The following is a 5480-nucleotide window of genomic DNA, read 5'->3' on the forward strand; positions in this document are numbered from 1 at the left end:
GTTATATTTAACCCAGCATTTTTTAGAGTGTACTATTTATCGGTTATTCTAAAATAGAATTCACGTGTCATGACTTCAAACATATGATTGGCAGTGCATATACACTAACGTTCAAATGTTTGGTGTCAAACTTTTAATGTTTTTGAAAAATAGTCTCTTATGCTCACCAAGGCTGAATTTAAATGAAAATATTAATAAAAAATTTATTTAAAAAAATTGAAATATTATTACAATTAACAAATAAAAAACAATTTTAATATATTTAAAATTGATTCCTGTGGTGGCAAAGCTGAATTTTCAGCAGTCATTTCTCCAGTCTTCAGTGTCACATGATCCATCAGAAATCATTCTAATATGCTGATTTGGTGCTCAAGAAACATTTCTTATTATTATCAATGTTAAAAACAGTTGTACTGCTTAATATTTTTGTAAAACCCATGATGCATATTTATTCAGGATTCTTTGATTAATTGAAAATTCGAAAAGAGAACAGAATTTATGTCAAATAAAAATCTTTATAACATTATAAATGTCTTTACTGTCACTTTTGATCAGTTTCTTGAATCCTTGCTGAATAAAAATGTTAATGTCCCACTGTTAGTGACAGATGCTGATAAGCTCAAAAGGGCCAAAGGTTGGCCATTTTATCAGCCTGGCCAATAAACCGGCGTATTAGTAGACGGCTGTTTGGATTCTGTGGAAATCTACAGAGCTTACTGCAGGATTCTGCAGGCCCAGCTTCCACGAAGCCCTGCTTGATGACACACTGAGTTCTATTAGTACTATATTAACTAATTACTGTGAGTTGCTACAAACACAAGGGCCCTCATTAAAGCTGAGATGGGAAAGATGAGGCATGGGCGACGCATAACTAACGCTTGTTTAGTTTCCTAGTGTTTGTTCTGTCTCATACAAGGATCTTCAGCTTCTGTAGTATAGCAGGCGGGAGGAAACAGTAACTGAATGCCAAATACTACACTATGGCTTTTAAATTAAGTGTGTGTGTATGTGTGTGTGTTTGTGTTTGTAGACTCCAGTCACCTGAAAACACAACTAATGCAAATCTCTGCAAAACAGCCCACCCTACAGTAGCTTCTCTGCTCATATTCAAAGAGAAGAAGTTTACATTGAAGCAGGTGTGTGTGTGTGTGTGTGTGTGTGTGATTATCACTCACAGGCTGCTGGAGAGAGAGTGTGAGCAGGTACTGCAGCAGTCACAGCATTGTTATGTAACCCATCTCAAGTGGCCTGCTATTAGCTCAGCCTATCCTCACACGTGCTTTCCTGTCCCACACACACCTGCTCCGCCACTCATTATCACACAGTGAGTCAGGCGTCTCCTTGGCAACACCGTCGTCATGCACTGTCGCAGGAACAAGAAAAAAAAAACTCCTTGGCCTCTAGACTTGTGATCAATGCAAGTTCAAAGGTCACTTATTCACCGCTGGATCCGTTCCTCCCAGCTGGGCGTCTCGGGCTGTGTGTGTGTGTGTGACTGTGAACGGATGACTGCAGGAGTGCGTGTGCAGCAGCCAGCCATGCTAATCAAACTGATTATTGCAATCATGCTGCTATTTCCAGAGTCGGTTTGATGGCAGCGTTCTGAAACTGCCTTTCCATTACAAAACAGCTGCTTTATGATGATGAGAGCCGAGGACACGTGATCAAACGATTATGCTGTCTGTCAGATGAGAAAAGTAGTTTAATGGCACTTTAATGACAGCCCAAACACCTTTCCCACACACTGCAGCAGCGTGAATGTGCTGAAGTGTATAGATGTGTGTGTACGTTTTTGAGGTGTTCACTGCTATGTTATAAGGTGCTATATGTGACTAGTGTAATTTCTTAGATGTTAAAATATTTTTTTTCTATTTGAGTTGCAGGTTAATTTCGCTTGATTTGGTTGTTTGCATACACTACCTTTTAAAAGTTTGGAGTTGGTAAGATTTTTTTTATGTTTTTGAAAGTCTCTTATGCTCACCATGGCTGCATTTATTTGATTAAAAAAATACTATAAAATTTGTAATATTGTGAAATATTATTACAGTTTAAAATAACTGTTTTCCATGTTAATATATTTTAAAGTGTCATTTATTTCTGTGATGCAAAGCTGAATTTTCAGCATCATTACTCCAGTCTTCAGTGTCACATGATCCTTCAGAAATCATTCTAATGTGCTGATTTGGTGCTCGAGAAACATTTCTTATTAGTATAAATTTTTTAAAGAATTGTGCTGTTTGTGGAAACCATGATGCATTTTTTTCGGAATCCTTTAATGAATAGAAAGTTCAAAGGAACAGCATTTATTTGAAATAGAAAGATTATATAAACACTATAAATGTCTTTTTGATCAATTGAATGTGTCCTTGCTAAATAAAGTATGGCTTTATTTAAAGTCAGTGTTAGAATGGATAAAGTTATAATTTTAGTCTTTTAAATTGATAATTCACTCAAAAATGTCATTATTTATTCACAACAGATACAAATTTTGATCTTAAAAACGTACTAATAAATGTTGAAATTGACATTAAGTAAAATTAATATAGTAGAAGTATTGTTCATTGTTAGTTTAACTAATGTAACATTAAAAATCTTACTGACCCCAAACTTTTTAACAGTAGTGCACATTCAGTATATGAACATGTTAATATTTGTCTTGCCTTGAGCTTATGAGGCAGCTGGAAGGCCCTTATCACTGAATGTTCAGTGTTGATTAATCATGTATAATTTTATGATACGTTACCAGTTGACCTTAACTAAACTCTATCGCTCAATGTCGTCCAGGTCTCATGTCCTCTATCGTTCTCCATCTTTTTTTTTTCACTGGCCCGTCACAACAGTGTTGTTTTCTTGTCTGTTTTTTCACCCCCGCACCTCAGGTCTCATCTTTAGTGGAATAATAGGGCAGTTCATGAGACTCGACCCTCACAATCTAGTCTCTGTTCATCCGTCCTCACTTGACCAATGTTTTCCCACTTCCTTTAATGGTTTTCATAGATTTCATAATGCACCATTCTCTGGAACCAATTAGCAGCAATTTATGCCTAATCCTAATTTTCCTGTTTTATTTTAGATCCCATTGAAACCTTCAGCAAAACCAGACCGCTCTTTTCCAGCGAGTCACTTTGTCCCGCTTCTGTGTGAAAGTGTGTTTGACCTTGTTCATGCGCCTGTTTCTCAGAAGAGCAGCATGTTTATCCAGTGTGTTTTTCTTGGAAAGCCTCATTCCCTATTGTATAGCAGAGAAAAGCACTGTGTTCGAATCAGAAGATCCGCATGCCCGGGTGTGTCACCTCGTGAGTGTGTGTTTCATGATTGTGTAAGGGAAGGCAGTCTTTTCCCACCTCTAAACACATCCTGTAACTCTCTGCGCACCTTGCAGCGCTCCTGTCAGGATGGCTGTGAAAAGCACCTTACATAACTGCTGTGATGAGCCACCACACTGTTACCCCCCTCCTTATTTCTCACACGCCACACACCCCACACTCAACTCAGATGTACACACTAATCACATACACACTCACACAGCAAATTGTAGAATGCAAACAAATATCTTGTACGTGAGCTTCTGTGTGGGCACACACACTTTGCAAACAGAATGACTCGCTGTTATTATCTAAAACAAAAAACTCTGACTGCGGTTCATTTTCATGACTACTTCCCGGTTTCTAGAGCTATCTTTGCATCTAGGTGTTAAAGTTGTCCAGATTTGCCTCTATATGCTTTAGCTTTTGAAAGAAAAAGCTTGAGGGAGTTTCAGCACACTGGCTCATATTCATGAGCTTGCTTTTGCAAGTAGAGATGGGTCTTGATGATCAACTTAGTCGTCCATGTTCTAGTCTAGTCAGGCGATAATTCATAGCACAAAGCCATTTAACATTTCAATGTAGTCTGGGTCTCATTTTCTTTTACTTTTTGATGTCAAATATCATGTCCATGTTGACATCTGTCTAATTTGGGTAGATTCTTCCAAGCGATGATTTTGTATTCTGATGAACTGAACTTTGAATGGTTGGTCAGTAAGGTTTAATACTTTTATTCAGCAAAGATGCATTAAAGTGATTTAAAGTGACAGTAAAGACTTCTACACTGTTACAAAAGAAATCTATTTCTACAAAACATTTAAGCAGCATTTAATGTTTCTTGAGCAGCAAATCATCATATTCGAATGATTTTGGAAGGATCATGTGACACTGAAGACTGGAGTAACGGCTGCTGAAAATTCAGCTTTGTATCACAGGAATAAATGACATTTTAAAATATATTCAACTAGAAAACAGTTCTTTGAAATTGTAATAACATTTCACAATAGTACTGTTTTTGCTGTGTTTTTGATCAAATAAATGCATCTTCGGTGAGCATAAGAGACTTCTTTCAAAAACATTTAAAAAATAAATTTACTGTACATCCCAAACTTGAACAGCAGTGTATATTTACTGTGCTGCTTCTGTCCACAACCTGATCAAAACAGATTTGTGACCCATTTTTGAGGCCTACCATTTTCTACTGCTTTTTAGAAAGACAGTTTCTTGGTGGAAACATGCTGTGCTTTAGTGTGCTACAGTCTTTGAGGTCTTCAGCAGCAACTGTTATGCAACAAAACTCTGCTGCTACACTTGCACTGTAGAGTGTGAGACTGTCAGCAAGGTAAAACATCCTCCAATAAGTAGTGTCATTAAATCCTAAAACCATTAAACCCACTTTTGTAACACATTCGTCACATTCAGCAATGATTTTGAAGACAATTACTCTCAAATCACCTGCTGTGAGCAGTGTTTCTGTTACTATGTATAATCTGTAAGTTTTTCTGAGAGGACTATTACTGTTTTGTAGTTATTTAGCCTAATTATTTGTTGAATATATCTGTTGAGAGCTGGACTTTACCCATTAGTCCATATATCACGATAAATCGTGTCACTTTTTCAGCATTCTTTCTTCTGAAAGTATTGTCCCATTAATTCTCTCCATTCTCTTCTTAAAAATTTGTAAAAAGGATAAAAGTGCACTACTGTTCAAAAGTTTGGGGTTTGTAAGACTTTGTGTTTTTGGAAGAAGCCTATTATTCTCACCAAGGCTGCATTTGTTTAATCAAAAATGCAGTAAAACATGGAAATGTTGTGAAATATTATTACAGTTTAATATGTTAATGTGTTAAAATGATTTATTCCTGTGATGCAAAGCTGATTTTTCAGCATCATTACTCCAGTATTCAGTGTCACATGATCCTTCAGAAATCATTTTAAAGGGGTCATATGATGTGATTTAAATTTTTCCTTTCTCTTTGGAGTGTTACAAGCTCTTGGTGCGTAAAGAAGATCTGTAAAGTTGCAAAGACTAAAGTCTCAAATCCAAAGAGATATTCTTTATAAAAGTTAAGAGTCAACCACTCCTACCTAAAACGGCTCGTTCTAACATGCTCCCACATATCTAGGTCACTATGTGGAAATATTAGCATAATGCAGCCCAAATGTGCAGGCAAA

The 5480-nt window shown here is 36.7% G+C and overlaps 1 protein-coding gene across 1 annotated transcript in view; it reads left to right on the top strand.

Moving 5' to 3' along the window:
• Nucleotides 1-5480, top strand: part of LOC107740421 (inositol 1,4,5-trisphosphate receptor type 2-like) — a 95218-nt gene that overhangs the window by 83742 nt on the left and 5996 nt on the right. The window lies entirely within an intron of this gene.

The sequence above is a fragment of the Sinocyclocheilus rhinocerous genome, unplaced genomic scaffold (assembly GCF_001515625.1).
Source record: "Sinocyclocheilus rhinocerous isolate Xijiao unplaced genomic scaffold, SAMN03320098_v1.1 scaffold2055, whole genome shotgun sequence".
NCBI lineage: Eukaryota > Metazoa > Chordata > Actinopteri > Cypriniformes > Cyprinidae > Sinocyclocheilus > Sinocyclocheilus rhinocerous.